Consider the following 19720-nt stretch of genomic DNA (forward strand, 5'->3'; position numbering starts at 1 on the left):
CTTGTCCATGATCTCCTTCTGACCTGGAACTCCCTCCCTCTTTATATACAACAGGACACCATTCTTCTCACTTCAAAGCCTTATTCAAATTATATCTTCGCCAAGAAGCCTTCCCCAACTAAGCCCTCATGTCCCCTACTCCCTGTCCTTTCTGTGTCACTTATGCATTGGGATCTGTACCCTTTATTGTCTTACGCTGTTGAGTCGTCTCCTACCCATAGCAACGCCATGGCCACATCTCTCCCCAAACACCCCAGCTTCATCTGCAATCATTCTGGTAGTGTACCCATAGAGTTTTTTTGATAAAAATACGGAAGTGGTTTTCCACTTCCGCGCAGTCAACTTGAGTCTCTGCCCTCGACTCTCTTCCATGCTACTGCTGCCCAGTTTTGACTTGTTGCAAATTACCTTCCACTTGCTAGCCACTGCCCAAGCTAGGAAAGGAATGGATATGCCTCTGCTTGACTCTCCCTCCTGTAGTCGAGACTGATAGAGTATTGGAAACTCTCCAGGTGTGACCCTGAAAGGGGCCCTTTTTTTAGCAATTGATATTCGCCCCACCTTCTCCCCCACAATAAATTATATTGTAATTTATTTCAAGGCTTCTGGCTTATTAGCTCCTTATAGTCCGGGATTGTGTCTACGAACTCGGACTTGCTGAGAGCCTTGCTTGCTGATGATGCGTATTGTACTCTCCCATGCGCTTAGTACAGTTGTCCGAATGTAGTAAGTGCTCAATAAATATCATTGATAGTTTGATCCTCCAACAAGTCTTACCCAGATAATTATCAGTGCCCATTCAGCTGCATCTTGCAATTGTATACTTATTTATGCACATCCTCAACTTGTTAGATTCAGATGTTCTGCTGTGAGGTTCTTCCTCCTGGATCACATCTCAGGCCAAAAGTGCCTCCCTGTTAAATATTGCACTTCTTCCTCCTCCGTACTTTGAGTCCAATCAAATCAGAGAGTTGGAGAGAAACAGCTATTGCACAGTCTATTGTTTCACATAATAGCCAGAATATAAACAGTGTGGCTTTAATGGAAAGAACATGTGCTTGGGAGTCAGAGGACTTGGGTTTTAATCATGTTTCTGTGGTTGGTCTGCTGTGGGACCTAGGGCAAATTTCATCATTTCTCTGTGCCCCACTTTCCTCCTCCGTAAAATGGGGATTCAACATCTGTTCTCCCTTTCATTTGTTTATAATTATATAGTACTCTCCCAAATGCTTAGTACCGTGCTCTGCATAAAGAAAGAAAGCACTTAATAAATGTGATTGAATGAATGAATTTAGACTGTGAATTGCATGTGAGACAGAGACTGTGTCCAACTTGATTACTCTGTACCAAACACAGTGCTTTTCTACAGTGCTTGGCACATACATAATAAGAACTGAACAAATAATAATAATAATGGTACTTGTTAAGTGCTTACTATGTTCCAGGCACTCTTCTAAGCATTAGGTTAGATACAAGATAGTCGGGTTGGACATAGTCCCTGTCCCACATAGGAATAGGAGGAACAGGTATTGAATCCACATTTTAGAGATGAGGGAACTGAGGCACAGGTAAGGGAAGCTATTTGTCCAAGATCACAGCAGGCAAGTGGCAGAACCGCAATTAGAACCCATGACCTTCTGATTCCCAGGCCCATGCTCTATCCACTGGGCCATGCTGCTTCTCTAACCACAAGTATCATATCATAATCACCATAAGTACTGAAGAAATGCCCTACCAGGTCAGAAAATGGCCCATCCAGTTCAGTATTCTGTCTGGCAGTGGCTCCAGAATGTGATGTCACAGAAATTTGTTTTTAAGATATATTGAGGTGTGTCTGTTTTATGGCCAAGACCCGGGTCTAGAAAGTTCACCACATCCCGTTTCCTGCGCAATTCTATCTGCATCACCGATTTGTCACATTCGAAAACAAGCGCAAGATACAATCAGAAGCAATAAGGTTCTGGAATGAAATCTGTCTGTCAACATCAAAGCTAAGCTCACCTCAACACCGCTTTGCTAGGGCAAAGGCAGGTTTAGGATAAATGACGACAAGATGGCAACAGGTGTTGTTTGTTGTGCTGAAATGAGGTGAACGGCAGCAGAGAGGACAGAGGAAGCTGTTTAAGGATGTCATGAGCCACTCTTAGCACTTATTCAGTTGTATATTCTAGTTGAGAAGCCGAACGGCCTAGTTGAAAGAGCATGGAGTCAGAGGACCTGGGTTCTAATTCCGGCTCTACCACTTGTCTGCCGTGTGACCTCGGGCAGGTCACTCCATTTCTCTGGGCCTCAGTTCCCTCGTCTGCAAAATATGGATTCAATACCTGTTCTTCCTTCTATTTAAAATGTAAGCCCCATCTTGCTTCTACTTTAGTGCTTAGGACAGTGCTTGGCGCATAATAAGCATTTAACAAATACTATTTTTATGATTAAGTACTTATTCTGATTTATTCTGGCATATTCACCCTATTACCAATTGGATCCTTGTTCTTTCTATGCTCCTTTTTGTATGTCTATCTCTTTCCCATTTGATCCATCAATCAATCAATGAATTGAGGGCACTGCACTAAGCCCCAGGGAAAGTGCAATAGAATTAGAAGGCATGATCCCTGTCCTCAAGGGGAAGCAGACACTGAAATAAAGTACAAGTAACAGGAAGCAACAGAGCTTAAAGATATGGACATAAATTCTGTAATGGGAGGAGTTTGGGGAAACAGTATAATGTAGTGGTTAGAGAACAGGCCTGGGAATCCCTTCTAGACTGTGAGCCCGCTGTTGGGTAGGGACCGTCTCTGTATGTTGCCAACTTGTACTTCCCAAGTGCTTAGTACAGTGCTCTGCACACAGTAAGCGCTCAATACGATTGAATGAATGAATGAATATTTCCAGCTCTGCCAATTGCTCTGCTGGGTGATCTTGGGCAAGTCACTTCACTTCTCTGGGCCTCAGTGGCCTCATCTGTAAAATGGGGATTGCAACTGTGAGCCCCACGTGGGACAGGGACAGTTTCCAACCTGATTTGCTTTTATCCGGCCTAGGGCTTAGTACAGTGCCTGACACATAGTAAGTGCTTAACAAATACCACAATTATTACTGTTATTATTCACCCAAGTGCTTATGTGCCAAAGTGGAAACTGTGGAGGATACAGGGAAAGTGAGAGATTAGTCAGGAAAGTCTTCCTGGAGGAGATGTGACTTCAGAACGTCTTTGAAGATGGGGAGAGCCTGAATGCCAAGGGGGAGGGAGTTTCAGCAGAATTGAGGGTAAGTTTTGTAGATCAGGGACATGGGTTTTGCATCTGTTGTACCTTCTCAATTGTTTGGTCCAGAGCTAGGCTCTCAGTAAGTACCCACCCAATGCCTTTGGGGCGTTGACATTGATAAAACACAGCCTCAGTGTTAAATGAGTGTTAAAGAAAACTGCAGCAGACAGACCAGCCTAGCATGTTACAATCAAGGAAGGAGGGGCTTTTTTTCCACACAAGCGTCCAGAATCTTGAAAACAAAGCCGACTACTGCATGGAGTGCTGCCACAGGAAACGCGTCAGGAAAACAGGAGGACAAGTTTTATGTGCACAAGATGTGGAGGGGACTGTCCACAACCTGCCCCGTCTTCTCTGCTCCCACATGTAGATTTATTTCACCATTAATAGCAACATCTACAAGAAGAAGACTAACTTCATAAAATGGAGTATGGATGTACAGTTGTTTCCCTTCACTTTGCCTGTGTCTGCTGTGCTTCGAAGATCAGAATTGGTTGCCATGCTAACGATGATGATTTCTCTGAATGCTCTGTATTTCCTTCTCCAAGGCAGATCCTCCCCCTCCACTCCCGAGCTCCAGATCAGAGGATGGAGGGACACCTGGGTTCAGATCTTTTCCCCTGGCCTCCACTCGGGTCTCCACTGGTTTTTCCCTAACCTGGGGAAGTCTGTGTGTACGTTGGAGGTGTGCGTCCCCTATCCTGACCCCATCAGCCCCACAGTGCTTTTGAGCATATTTGTAATTTATTGATTTCTATTAATGTCTGTCTCCCCCAATAGCCTATAAGCTCCCTGTGGGCAGGGAATGTTTTGTTTTGTTGTTTGTCTCCCCCTTCTAGACTGTGAGCCCATTGTTGGGTAGGGACCGTCTCTAGATGTTGCCAACCTGTACTTCCCAAGTGCTTAGTACAGTGCTCTGCACACAGTAAGCGCTCAATAAATGCCATTGAATGAATGAATGAGTGAATGTCAGTGTGGTCTGAAGTCTGGTGTGAGTTGTCTGGGAGAAGCAGAGTGGCCTAGTAGATAAAGCAGGAGCCTGGGAGTCAGAGGAAGCGGGTTCTAATCCTGTCTCTGCCGCTTGTCTGCTGTGTGACCTTGGGCAAGTCACTTCACTGTGCCCCAGTTACCTCATCTTTAAAATGGGGATTAAGACTGTGAGCCCCATGTGGGACAGTGACTGCGTTCAGTCTGATTAGCTAGTATCTAACTTAGTACAGTGCCGGGCACATAGTGAGTGCTTAAAAATACCATTAAAAAAAAAGCAAAAAATAGAAAGTAGTGAGATGGTTTCTGACATTGACTCTCTCACCTTCTTGAATACAGAGGTCCTGGCTCTGTCTGAAGGAATATGACATCTCTTCGGTGCTTAAATATTGAAAAAAGTCACCATTCATTCATTCAATCATATTTATTGAGCACTTACTGTGTGCAGAACACTGTACTAAGTGCTTGGGAAGTAGAAGTCGGCAACATATAAAGACAGTCCCTACCCAACAACGGACTCACAGTCTAGAAGGGGGAGACAGACAACAAAACAAGACATGTAGACAGGTGTCAAAATCATCAGAACAAATAGAATTAAGGCTATATGCATACATCATTAACAAAATAAATAGAATAGTAAATATGTACAAGTAAAATAAATAGAGTAATAAATCTGTACATATATATACACAAGTGCTGTGGGGAGGGGAAGGAGGTAGGGTGGTGGGGATGGGGAGGAGGAGAGGGAAAAGGGGGCTAAGTCTGAGAAGACCTCTTGGAGGAGGTGAGCTCTCACTAGGGCTCTGAAGGGAGGAAAAGAGCTAGCTTGGCGGATATGTGGAGGGAGGGCATTCCAGGCCAGGGGAAGGATGTGGGCTGGGGGTCGACGGCGAGACAGGCGAGAACGAGGTACAGTGAGGAGGTTAGCGGAAGAGGAGCGGAGGCTTAGATGCTAATGATGTCTAAACAGTATATCTGTTCCTTGCATGTGGATTTCCATAAGAATGCCATTAGCTCCAAGTGTTTTACCATTCCTCAATCTTTGTGGCAGTGATTTCTTCAAAAGCTGGCATCCACATATGCCTTCCATGATTCGCTTCACAAAGTTTTGCCCTGGCTATTAATAGGTCTAGCCAGATTACCGCAGGATTTTCACCTTATCAGCTCTTAGAATAGCACTTGGAACATAGTAAGTGCTTAAAGGATACCGTAATTATTTTGTCAGTCAATCATATTTTATTCATTCAATCGTATTTATTGAGTGCTTACTGTGTGCAGAGCACTGTACTAAGAGCTTGGAGAGTACAATTCGGCAACAGATAGAGACAATCCCTACCGAACAACGGGCTCACGGTCTAGAAGCGGGGAGACAGTCAACAAAACAAAACAAGTTTACTGGGCACTTACTGTGTACACAGCACTGTAGTATAAAAATAAACAGACACATTCCCTGCCCACAGTGAGCTTACAGTCTAAAGGGATTACTGTCTATGGATGAGGGTGGAAGTTTGCACACTTAAGCAGTGCTGTGATAGATGGCCTGGGGCCAAACCTCTTCAATCATGACGTCCCCCTCAACATAATTTATAGAGCTCCACCCCCACAACCCTCATCCTAGAGTTAGAGCATTGGACATTTGGGCAATTTTTCAAACATGTTACACTTGGTCAACTTCCCAGTTTAATGGGAAATCCAATTTTCCCTCCTCGTGTGTGTCAAATGCAGAATTCCCTCCAGGATACTCCTTCGAGTATTTCCCTGTTTCCAAGCCCCCTCCTACCAGGAGTGATTCTCAATCTGTGTTTTCCCTCACTCGGTTACTTTTCCCCAATTTTGGTTTGAAAACTGCTCTGTTCCCATACTCATTTATATTGTCAAGAGTCATCCCCCCGGTCAGATTTCCTTTGTGTTCCCCGGTTCCCGATGTAATAATAATAATAATAATGGCATTTGTTAAGTGCTTACTATGTGCAGAGCACTGTCCTAAACGCTGGGGAGGATACAAGGTGATCAGGTTGTCCCACGTGGGCTCACAGTCTTAATCCCCATTTTACAGATGAGGTAACCGAGGCCCAGAGAAGTTTGGTGACTTGCCCAAAGTCACACAGCTGACAAGTGGTGGAGCCAGGATTAGAACCCACTACCTCTGACTCCCAAGCCTGGGCTCTTTCCACTGAGCCACGCTGCTTCTCACCAACACCTCCTCATCACCTCACCTCATCTCATCCATACACCAAAACTGCTCCTTGTGGGCAGGGATCATATCTCCCAACTTTATTGTACTTTTCCAAGTGCTTAATTTCATGCTCTGCACACAGGAAGCACTCAATAAATATAATTGATTGACTGAATTGGAAGTATGTCAGGGAATACAACTACGGAGGTTTTTATACTATAGTCTTCTATTTGGAAACCTAAATTTGTCTTCAGGATGTTCTTTGAGGTACAACAACAATCAATCAATCAATGGTATTTATTGAGCGCTTAGTAGGTGCAGGACACTGGACTTAGTGCATGGGAGAGTACGATACAACCAAATTAGCAGAAATGTTTCCTGACCATAACAACAACAATAATAATGAAAATTGGGGTAGTTAGGCACTTTACTAAGCGTCAAGAACTGTACTAAATGCTGGGGTGGATATAATATAACCAGGTGAAAACCAGTCCCTGTTCCACTGTCCAAATGGGAGGGAGAACAGGTATTGAATTCCCATTTTACAGAAGTTGAAACTGAGGCCCAGAGAAGTTAAAATGACTTGTCCAAGATCATATTCGTAGGCAAATGGCAGGATTAGGACTAGAACTCATATCTTAACCACTCTCAGATACAAGCACACTATTTTACAACTACTCTATAATACAAATACTCTGAGATACAACTTGCACTCCTAGTTGCTTTTCCTTAACATCCCTAATGTTCTGGCTGTGGATAAGGAAGTCCTTCCCTGTCACTTCATCACCTGGGTTGAGACCACAGAATCAGCAACGAATGAAGCTTGGATGAAGATCCAATGTCTGTGTCAGGTTTTCAAGGCATTGAAGAGATCCCCGAGCTGATAACCAAAGAGGTAGTCGAATCAGGGTGCCAACTAAATTTAGAAACGGATGAGGTAGATGTCGATGAGTTAACAATCTTATTCAGAGGAAATCCTGTCAAATGAGGAGCTCCTCAAGTTTTGACAATCCCACGCATCATTGCAAGATGCTGAAACAAATGTAGAAGTTACAGTTTTTTCACCACCAGGTAAGACCTTGGGAGTGAAAATTATTGCATCCATTGTAAAGAAGGTGGATGAATTTATAAAAATGATTGAAGAAGACCCTAATTGAGAGATGATTCAAGAGGACCCAGAGGCATTCATAAAATTCACTTGCAGTGAGGTTCTTTAAGAAGAAAAGAAGGCTGCTGTTCCACACAAATAATAATAACGATAATAATAACAATAATTAAAATTAACCATCATAATTGTGCTATTTGTTAAATGCTTACTATGTGCCAAGAACTGTACTAAGTGCTGGGGTCTGGTCTTGTCTTAGGCTGTTAAGTTGTTTCCAACCCATAGTGACTCCCCAGACACGACTCTCCCAGAACGCGCTACCTCCATCTGCAATCGTTCTGGTAGTGGATCCATAGAATTTTCTTGGTAAAAATACAGAAGTGGTTTACCATCTTTTTCTTCAGCGCAGTAAACTTGAACCTCGGCCCTTGACTCTCTTCCATGCTGCTGCCGACCAGCACAGGTAACTTTTGACTTGTAGCAGATTACCTTCCACTTGCTAGCCACTGCCCAAGCTTGGAATGTAATGCATATGCCTCTACTTGACTATCCCTCCTGCTGCCGAGACTGGTAGAGTCCTGGAAACTCCCCAGATGAGATCCTGAGAGAGGGATGTTGGGGTAGATACAGGATCATTAGGTCCCATATGGGGCTCACAGTCTAAGAAAGAGGGAGAACCTTTTTTGCAGATGAGAAAACTAAGACTACTAGCAGTTGAGTGACTTGCTCACGGTCACACAGTAGACAAGTGGCAGAAGCAAAATTGGAACCCAGGGCCTCTGACTCTCGGGCCCACGTTTTTTCTACTAGCCCACACTGCTAAATAGGAAACATTACTCACTAAAGTTAAAAAAACCATTACTGCAGTCATTAGAACTAGCCTCTATTTCTTTACCCTCCTACCAAAATTCATAATAACGTCTTCACTGTAGGGTCATCTCCAACCAATAGCGACGCCATGGGCTCATCTCTCCCAGGACATCTCTCCCAGGACACTCCATCTCCATCTGCAATCATTCTGGTAGTGTATCCATAGAGTTTTCTTGATAAAAATATGAAAGTGGTTTACCACCACCTCCTTCCGCGCAGTAAACTCGAGTCTTCGTCCTCGACTCTCTCCCCTACCTCTGCTGCCCAGCACAGGTGAGTTTTGACTTGTAGCAGATTTCCTTCCACTCACTGCCCAAGCTAGGAATGGAAAGGATATGCCTCCGCTTGACTCTCCTTCCCATAGTCGAGTCAAGTAGAGTAGTAGCAGTCGCAGTAATGAAGTTTATTGCACGCCTTTTGAGTGCAGTACTGTACTAAGCACTTGACAGATAAAAAAGAAGTGCAAAGACAAGTTCTCAGGAGCTTCTGCCCTTTTTCTTTTTTTGTATTGCTATTGGATAAGAGCTTACTATGTTCCATTCGTGGACTATTCTATGGGGTAGATACAAGCTAACCAGGGTGGACATAGTCCTTATCCCACGTGGGGTTCCCAGTCTTAATCCCCATTTTCCAGAAGAGGTAACTGAGACCCCCGAGAAGTGAAGTGACTTGCCCGAGGTCAAACAGCAGATAAGTGGAGGTAGCACCCCCTTCTAGACTGTGACCCCGTTGATGGGTAGGGACCGTCTCTATATGTTGCCAACTTGTACTTCCCAAGTGCTTAGTACAGTGCTCTTCACACAGTAAGTGCTTAATAAATACTATTGAATGAATGAATGGAAACTGTTCAGGTGCGACCCTGAGAAGTGTAACGTCATTATATTTTATTTATATTATATTGAGATGTTATACTTGGAATTACTGTAATAAAAACTTAAATATAGTGACAGCTATCATTACAATATAGGGCAGGTAGAGGTATTTCATAGTACTTTCGCAGGGGGTGGTAGAAGAATTCCTGATTTGCAACGTTAGAGGGAAAATGTGATGCTGTCAGAGACTAATTAGGAATGACAGAAAACCTGCAGAGAAGGATTGATTTCAGTGCTGAGACTCTCAAAGCAACACCCACACTCTCTTATCTCTGTCAGCCTCGTTCCCTCGTTGGGGGGTAGAGTGCAATGAGGAGGAGGGGCCAGAGACCCCAGCTATAAGACTCCAGGGTCTCATCTTCCCTCCTCCTACTAACGGTTCCATAATTACTGATGTGGTGAGCAAGAGTGACTCCATCTTGTATTGTTTGACCCCAGGAACAAGGCAAAAGTGACTCCATCTTGTATTATTTACTCCGGGAACAGCAAGGCCAAAGGATGGTTTAGAGGAGAAACTGTATTATCTCTCTTAGGAGGTTTGAGGAGAAGAACTGAATTGTCTTGCTGAGGGCTTAAAGTGGGCTAAATTGTTCAGCTGGGGAGGAAAAGAACTACCTGATGGGCACATGGTGAGGGGAGGGATAAGTTCAGGTGGAGGGGTCGCCTTCCTCCCTGGCTTACCTGATAATGAGCTAACGAGCCCCCACCTGTTGCAATCCCCCAAGAACAATGTTTAAAAGGGGGGAAAGAAAGGGCCTTCTTTGCTTTGTGGCGTGGTATCACCTAAGCCATGCACTGAGACATTTATGGCTGCTGCAGCTCAGTACCTTAGACCTGACCCTACCTTAGAGAAGCAGTGTGGCTCAGTGGAAAGTGCCTGGGCTTTGGAGTCAGAGGTCATGGGTTCAAATCCCGGCTCTGCCAACTGTCAGCTGTGTGACTTTGGGCAAGTCACTTAACTTCTCTGTGCCTCAGTTACCTCATTTGTAAAATGGGGATTAAAACTGTAAGCCCCCTGTGGGACAACCTGATCACCTTGTAACCTCCCCAGCGCTTAGAACAGTGCTTTGCACATAAAAAGCGCTTAACAAATACCAATATTATTATTATTATTGAACCAGGATGACGACAAGGTGCGAGTCATCCAACTCCTTGAAACTTTTCCAATGTGGGATCATCTTCACCAAGATTTGGGACAAACCAGCTAGATTGGTAACTAGAGGTGTGCTTTGTGTGTGTGTGTGTGTGTGTGTGTGTGTGTGTGTGTGTGTGTGTGTGTGCATAGGAGAAGCAGTGTAGCTCATTGGCAAGAGCCTGGGCTTGGGAGTCAGAGGTCATGGGTTCAAATCCCGGCCCCGCTGCTTGTCAGCTGTGTGACTTTGGGTGAGTCATTTAACTTCTCTGTGCCTTAGTTCCCTCATCTGTAAAATGGGGACTAAGACTGTGAGCCCTACATGGGACAACCTGATTACCTTGTATCTACCCCAGCACTTAGAACTGTGCTTTACCCATAATAAGTGCTTAACAAAATGCCATTATTATTATTATTATTATTATTATTATTATTATTATTATTATTATTATTATATGCCCCTAACCCCTGTTTTGGTAAAATCAAGCTTTCCCCTGTAACAGTGATGTTTGGTTTTACTTTTTTGACATGTAATTTGAGCGCCCGAGTGTGGCTCAGTGGAAAGAGTCTGGGCTTGGGAGTCAGAGGTCATGGGTTCGAATCCCGGCTCTGCTATATGTCTGCTTAACAGACATAACAGTGGACAAGTCACTTAACTTCTCTGAGCCTCAGTTCCCTCATCTGTAAAATGGGGATTAAGATTGTGAGCCCCGTGTGGGACAACCTAATCACCTTGTATCCCCCTCAGCGCTTAGAACAGTGCTTTGCCCATAGTAAGCGCTTAACAAAATGCCATCATTATATCCCTGGTTAAGGGCTTGTAGGCCAAATGCCTGATATTGTGGGGGAGCGATCCCTGGGCAGGGCTCATGACAGCTTACACCACCATTATCTTCTGTTTCGAACTGGTTCTGCCGCTGAGTCGAGGAACTCAGAGTTGTAGAGCATCCAGGGTTGTTCCACTTTCTTTTTTAATTCTGTACAGTTTCCCTTCGCCACTTGGGGATGTCATATTTAATGAATGGGAGAGAAGACCCCTTCTCATATAGGGGCCTCCACACAGTCCCTCAGGGACTAGCTCATAGGCGGCTCAAGTAAGGAAATGCTCACTCTGCTTTCCTCTGTCACTGACTTCAGTCACAGCAACCTAGTTGCGTCAGAACGAAACCCACTCCTGATATTTAAATGTTCTAATCCTTTCCAGAGTAGTCACAGACATATATAGATTTTTATTTTCTTTTTTTAAATGTACTTATTTGTATATTCAATTGTTTTTTAAGCTGTTCCCTCCTGATGCGTTTTTACTGCTTTATGCTCTGTTATTCTTCTTCCTCCCGCTTTCACTATCTTCAAATCATTTTTGTTTGACTCCCTCACTTATACTGTAAACTTGAGAGCAGGAAACTTGGGTCTTGCTACTGTTGAACTCTCCTAAGAATTTAGTTTAGTGTCTAGTCCTTAGTTTATGCTCAATAAATGCCACTGTTGGGGAGGAAGAGAGGGAAAAGGGGGCTCCGTGTGGGAAGGCCTCCTGGAGGAGGTGAGCTCTCAGTAGGGCTTTGAAGGGAGGAAGAGAGCTAGCTTGGCAGATGTGTGGAGGGAGAGCATTCCGGGCCAGGGGGAAGACGTGGGTCGGGGGTCGATGGTGGGACAGGTGAGAACGAGGTACAATGAGGAGGTTAGTGGCAGAGGAGAGGAGGGTGCAGGCTGGGCTGTAAAAGGAGAGAAGGGAGGTGAGGTAGGAGGGGGCGAGGGGATGGACAGCCTTGAAGCTGAGAGTGGGGAGTTTTTGCTTGATGCGTAGGTTGACGGGAAGCCACTGGAGATTTTTGAGGAGGGGAGTAACATGCGTCCACAACAGGATACTTCAGGCTGGACAGCCACGAGGAGATTGTGTGGCCCTGTCATACTCACCTCACTGTGGTGTGTCCAGAGCTCTAGCCTCAGCCTGGTCCCTTGGGCAGACTGGGCAGGCTGAGGTGGCTAGACAAGCATAGTCACTGGGCTCCCAAGCCGGGGGTGAGGGGCACCTCTGACTCAGTTCCAGAGCCCACCTGAGGGCAAGAGGGACCGGCCCTGGATAAGGGGTAAGAGTTAAAGCTAGCATTTTAGCTCCACTTCCATTCCACTCGCAGATCCAAGGGGGCCAGGTGGCTATGGTGGCCACTCCTGCTTCAAAATCTGTGGGAATCATTCAATCAATCAATAGTACTTATTGAATGCTTCCTATATGCACAGCACTGTACTAAGCACTTGGAAAAGGACTGTACAACCATGGGAGCAAGCTAATAACCTTGTCAAGAAGCAGCATGGCTTAGTGGAAAGAATCCAGGCTTGGATGTCAGAAAACATGGGTTCTCATCCCAGCTCTGCTACTTGTCTGCTGTGTGACCTTGGGTAAGCCACTTTATTTCTCTGTGCCTCAGTTGCCTCATCTGTGAAATGGGGATTATTACTGTGAGCCCCACATGGTACAACCTGATTACCTTGGAACTATCATAGCAATTAGAACAGTGTTTGGTGCATAGTAAGCGCTTAACAAATACCGGTCATTATTATTATTATTATTTAACGCCACTTCCATGGGGTCCTCCATACCCATATGGAGTTGGGATCTATATGTCACATGCGTGCGTGTGTATGTGTGTGTGTCTGTGTGTGTGTGTACTCCTACTAAGACTTCCTCCAGACATTGGTAGTTTACCGCTCTGCATCCTCCCTTAACCAATCTCTAGTTTTTGGTCATAGAGAAGGGGCTTCTGGCAGCTGGAATAATTTCTGCTGCGTTTATGTGGTTTCTTTCTTGTAGAAGAACCACATGACCTCACTATAATTTTGCCATTTTCAGTGCCTCAACCTCTAACTTCAACAATCTCTTCAGAGCTGCTTCTCAGGACATTTCAACGGCAAAGGGAGCTCAGCCCAGTGAATCTCAGCCCCCAACACTGACTCTATCTAAAATCCTCTCGTATGGCATCTACTCTTTGACGTCCTGTCTTACTTCTAAACCCCATCTCTCTTCTGGAGGACTAGATCACTTTAGCATGTAGGTTCAATGTTGAGCTGTGTGTTCATGGGAAATTTCTTCATGCTCATTTACAATTGTGCCTGGGATTATGAACTCTTTCTAGTATTTTCCTTCAGGAGACTGACGATCCAAACTTGATGATGATGATGGTAATTGTTAAGCGCTTGCTATGTGCCAAGCACTGTTCTAAGTGATTGACAGCTCCTTGGCTTTTGTGAGGGAACCATTTTGGCCAACTCTGGCAGCTCTTTGGAATAAAATTGTCTTGAGGGAGAACAGTTTCTGGGATTTGACTGTCCACCTCCTTGAAGTGAGGGGTGTGACTGACAACCAAGCAATCAATCGGTTGAATTTATTCATTCATTCAATCAGACTGTGAGCTCATTGTTGGGTAGGGATTGTCTCTATCTGTTGCCAAATTGTACTTTCCAAGTGTTTAGTACAGTGCTCTGCACACAATAAGCACTCAATAAATATGATTGAATGAATGAATGAATATTTATTGAGCTCTTACTATGTGCTAGGGAAAGTAGAGAAGCAGCGTGGCTTGGGAGTCAGAGGTCATGGGTTCAAATCCCGGCTCCACCAATTGTCAGCTGTGTGACCTTGGGCAAGTCACTTAACTTTTCTGTGCCTCAGTTACCTCATCTGTAAAATGGGGATGAAGACTGTGAGTCCCACATGGGACTATCTGATCACCTTGTATCCTCCCCAGTGCTTAGAACAGTGCTTTGCACATAGTAAGTGCTTAACAAATGCCATCATCATTATTACAATACAACAATAAATGGTGACATTCCCTGCCCACAGTGAGCTCACAGTCTAGAGTGGGGGTGACAGACATGAATGCAAATAAATAAAATTACAGATTTATTGATGTCTTACTGTGCACAGGGCACTGTACTAAGTGCTTGGAAGGCTACAGCATAATATAACAGATACATTCCCTTCCCACAGTGAGCTTACAATCTAGAGGATCAAATTATTAAGGGGGTACAGGCCTGGGCAAAAGGCTCAGCCCCTCCCTCTATCAACCTTGTTGCCCTAGGACTTTGCATTTCCCTTTCAGGTCTAGATGAACTCTGCCACAGTGTCTGAACTTTGAGGGATCCAGCACATGAAATGAAAAAAAAAATGCACATAAAAGTTTCCGATACCATTTCTGAATCAGATTGAGGATAGGTCAGCTGAAAACCAGAATTTCTGATGGAAATCTCACTGAATGGCCACCCTAGCTATTTAATCAAATTTCCATTATCCAGTCTATGCTCTGATACTCCAATGTAGGATATCCACCCCCCTTTTTCCCCTCATATGGCCTGACTTTCAGCCATTTTGTTGCTCATTAGCTCTCCCACCAGAGAGTGGGTCGGTGAAATGAAGGGAGTTGAAAATCTAATTGGCCTATTTTGTTTTCTGTTAACATTTCTAAACATTGAAAATTCATTAACTGAGATTTTCGGATTTAAATTGTCCGTGCAATCTCTCATCCCTAAGGCCATCACAGTATGGTCACTGGAGGATCCACAGAAGACCTCACCAGCTTCTTTGGGTGGGAACAACTGCGAGTGTTGGGGAAGAATGGTAAGGAGAGAGGTATTCAGGAAGAGGTGGAAAAGCTGTGCCTTGAGAAACAGCCTGGCCTACAGGAAGGAGCTCCAAACCCAGCTCTTCCACTAGCCTGCTGTGTGACCTTGGGAAAGTCACTTAATAATAATAATAATAATAATAATAATAATAATAATAATAATGATGGCATTTATTAAGTGCTTACTATATAGTAAGCATATGCATATGCAAAGCACTGTTCTAAGTGCTGGGGAAATTACAAGGTGATCAGGTGGTCCCACTGGGTGCTCACAGTCTTCATCCCCATTTTACAGATGAGGTAACTGAGGCTCAGAGAAGTTAAGTGACTTGCCCAAAGTCACACAGCTGACAACTGGCTGAGCCAATTACAATTACGATTAAATCTGTAATTTTATTTATTTGCATCGATGTCTGCCTCCCCCACTCTAGACTGTGAGCTCATTGTGGCAGGGAATGTCATCATTTATTGTTGTATTGTAATAATGATGATGGCATTTGTTAAGTACTTACTATGTGCAAAACACTGTTCTAAGCACTGGGGAGGATACAAGGTGATCAGGTTTGAAGTATCTGAACCCATGATCTCTGACTCCAAAGCTGTGCTCTTTCCACTGAGCCACGCTGCTTCTCCTGCTTCCACTCTGAACTTCTCTGGGCCTCAGTTTCCTCATCTGTAAAGTGGGGATTAAATCCTACTCCCTCCCACCTAAACTGTAAAGCCCACGTGAGACAGGGACTGTGTCAAAACTGATAACCTTGCTTCAGTCCCAGTGTTTAGAACAGTACTTGGCACATAGTAAGTGCTTTAACAAATTCCATAATTAATTATTTCTGCAGGGTTTTAGCAAGTTTACAGTTCATTCTCGGGGATTTTCCAGGCAGAACCACTAGCCCTGGAAAAATCCTCAGAGAAAAACCATTAGAATCACCTTAAACCTACAAAAACATTACACGGGGATTAAGACTGGGAGCCCCAAGTGGCACCAATCCAATTACCTTGTATCTTCCCCGGTGCTTAGAACACTGCTTGGCACATAGTAAGCACTTAACCAATACTGTCATAATAATAATAATAATAATAATAATAATAATAATAATAATAACAACAACAATTATTATTATTATTATTATTATTACTTAATGCTGTGGCCCTGGCCTCATAAGTTCACTGCTGCCCAGGAACAACTCAGCAGAGATCTTCTCTTCATTACCATAAATAACTGAGTTTGTTTTAATAAGTTGGGACTTAGTTTTGATTTGGTCTTCACAGTCACAAGCAGATGAAAGTCAATTACTTCCTGATGTACTTATAGAACTCATTTTCTCTCTTCTGGCACAAAATACCTGATTGCTCTTTTCCCATTCAAACAGATGTGTAATTATTTCCACTCTAAATTCTTTTGGGTCCCAACAGGTGAGCCTATTGGATTAGGAATGAGTGGAGCTAACGTGCCCTGGTATAGAAGTATTTCTCCTGATGGTGGAGGTGACAATAGTAGGGGATTATCAGTATTCTTTCCGACAAGTGTGTATGCAGGAATGGGGTGGTAGGGGGAAGCAGGGGAATGAATGATTGACAAGTTAGCGATTTGGGTAAAAGTAAGAAATTAACAAATGATTTTCTCCGTTGTTTGCTCATTTGAAGCCTGGAATTAAAATGCAGGTGTCTTCTAGACTGTGAGCCCACTGTTGGGTAGGGACTGTCTCTATATGTTGCCAACTTGTACTTCCCAAGTGCTTAGTACAGTGCTCTGCACACAGTAAGCACTCAATAAATATGATTGATTGATTGGAATTAAAATGTAAACCAAGGAAAATTGTTTTGTTCTGTTTTCCTTGTGCCCGGGGTGGACAAAGTAGCCCAAAATGTTGGAAGCCTGAGGAGTTTTGCTGCAGGGCCTGTTTGTATGGTGGATTATATGTGTATGGCATACATTGGTGTGTGGCAATGCCAATTGCCAGGGAAGCCCAGAGGTCAGAAGAGCTTTTACGTGGCCCTAAGGGTTACAAGATGGGGTTGTGATTTGTATAAGAGGCATCCAATTGGATTATAAATGTGCCTTGGCACCGTACAAGATTCACTAACCTCTAGTAGAAGGGGTTGAGTTATGATACACTAATGAACCTAGTCACCTATGATCGAGTCGCGGACGGAGACAAGTTTACTGCATGGAAGGAGGCAGTGGTAAACCACTTCTGTATTTTTACCAAGAAAACTCCACAGATACACTACCAGAGTGATTGCAGCTGGAGGTGGGGCATTCTGGGAGAGAAGTGTCCACAGCGTCGCTATGGGTCAGAGACAACTCAATGGCATAAGACAAGAAAATACATTTTTTTTTCAGATTTGTTCATTATTTTGACCACTCACTCTCATTCCTGAACTAGACTTCTATTTTAAACCAACCTCGGCTTCTTCAAATAGTGCTGTTCCTACATTATGATAAAATATAAAAACATGAGAACACTTTCCTTGTAACAGAAAAAGTTGTCTTTGATAAACTTACTCCGATCATAAATGTTGAGGAGAATGGGAAATAAGACTTCTTTTTGCTATTTGACTGATTTAAAATTTTTAGGAGCAGCCTGGCCTAGTGGAAAAAGCACAGGCCTGCGAGTCAGAGGACCTGATTCTAATCCTGGCTCTGCCACTTGATTGCTGTGTGACCTTGACAAGTCATTTAACTTCTCTGTGCCTCAGCTACTTCATCTGTAAAATGGGAATTAATAAAGCGAGCCCCATATGGGACATGGACTATGCCCAACCTGATTATCTTGTATCTACCCTAGTTAATAATAATAATAATGATGGTATCTGTTAAACACTTACTATGTGCCGAGCACTGTTCTAAGTGCTGGGATAGATAGTTCAATTCAGTTCAATTCAGTTGCATTTATTGAGCACTTACTGTGTGCAGAGCACTGTATTCAGTGCTTGAGAAAGTACAATAAACAGTGACATTACCTGCCCACGATGAGCTCACAGTCTAAAGTTGGGGAGACAAACATCAATATAAATAAATAAAGTTACAGATATGACCTGAAAAGCTGCATTGCCTAATACCCTGCTGCTTAGAACAGTGCCTGGCCCAAAATAATAATAATAATAATGACATTTATTAAGTGCTTACTATGTGCAAAGCACTGTTCTAAGCATTGGTGAGGTTACAAGGTGATCAGGTTGTTCCACGGGGGGCTCACAGTCTTAATCCCCATTTTACAGATGAGGGAACTGAGGCCCAGAGAAGTGAAGTGACTTCCCCAAAGTCACACAGCTGACAATTGGCAGAGCTGGGATTTGAACCCATGACCTCTGACTCCAAAGCCTGGGCTTTTTCCACTGAGCCACGCTGCTTTCACATGATGCCATGTGAAGCTGAATTTGAAGTTGAATTTTTTAAATGAAGTACATTTTAAAGTGCCTCAAAGAGGCCAGGGTTAGATATTGAGTGGGATTGAGTGGGATTTCAGAGGTGTTCCTGGAAATTGGTGGCAAGGGGTGAGATTCTGTAGGCTGGGTTCACTTGGCTCTTGAAATGTTGTCCTGAGGGGAAACTCCCCAGAAACTTTGAGAGGTGGGGGTTGATACTTTTGCATTACAATTGCAAAATTGCTGCGAGGTCCTGAGGTTTTTGCTGAGCAAGAAACCACATAAACCCCTCAAATATTTCGACCTGACAGAAACACCTTCCTTTATAACCAGCACCTACAGATTGGGGAAGGGAGAATGCAGAGTTACGGGGAGAGAGCACTATGTTGAGGGAGCCTTATTTGGAACAACAACAGATCCACATATACACAAAGACACAAACACCCAAAAGATGTGAGAGAACGGGGACCATCACCCCCATGAGAGGCCTGAACCACTAACTTCACCCTTGCAGGGTTTTGGGCATAGCAAGTGTATCCCAACTCTCGGAAAGTGGAATGGACCAGAGGAGAAGCAGTGTGACATAGTGGAAGGAGCAGAGGCCTGGACATCAGAAGGACCTATTTTTTAATCCCTGCCCTGCCACTCATCTGCCGTGTGACACTGGGCAAGTCATTAACCTCTCTGTACCTCAGTTCCCTCATCTATAAAATAGGGAAGCAGCATGGCTCAGTGGAAGGAGTATGGGCTTTGGAGTCCGAGGTCATGGGTTCAAATCCCGGCTCCACCAATTGTCAGCTGTGTGACTTTGGGCAAGTCACTTAACTTCTCTGGGCCTCAGTTACTTCATCTGTAAAATGGGGATTAAGATTGTGAGCCCCCCATGGGACAACCTGATCATCTTGTAACCTCCCATCTTGTTATTATTATTATTATTATCAAGACTGTTAGCCCCATGTGGGATGTGGACTGTGTCCGATCTGATTACCTTGTATAATAATAATGATGATGGCATTTATTAAGCACTTACTATGTGCAAAGCACTGTTCTAAGCACTGGGGAAGTTACAAGGTGATGACCCACGCGGGGGCTCACAGTCTTAATCCACATTTTCCAGATGAGGGAACTGAGGCGGCACAGAGAAGTGAAGTGACTTGCCCAAAGTCACACAGCTGACAATTGTATCTACTCCAGTGCTTAGGGCAATGCCTGGCACATAGTAAGCCCTGAAAAAAATACCATTAAAAAGACAAAGGAGGAATCAGGAATTTGGTTTTGGCTTTTTCCAGCCCCCGCTGGCATGCTGGCTGTAGAGCTGGGTCACAGG

The 19720-nt window shown here is 44.0% G+C and overlaps 1 non-coding gene across 1 annotated transcript; it reads right to left on the reverse strand.

The window, feature by feature from the left end:
• Positions 1-392: 392 nt before the first annotated feature.
• Positions 393-530, reverse strand: LOC119944365. The gene has a single exon (XR_005455851.1). It is a non-coding gene; the product is annotated as a small nucleolar RNA SNORA7 (small nucleolar RNA).
• Positions 531-19720: the final 19190 nt, after the last annotated feature.

The sequence above is a fragment of the Tachyglossus aculeatus genome, chromosome 22, assembly GCF_015852505.1.
Source record: "Tachyglossus aculeatus isolate mTacAcu1 chromosome 22, mTacAcu1.pri, whole genome shotgun sequence".
NCBI classification, from domain to species: Eukaryota; Metazoa; Chordata; class Mammalia; order Monotremata; family Tachyglossidae; genus Tachyglossus; species Tachyglossus aculeatus.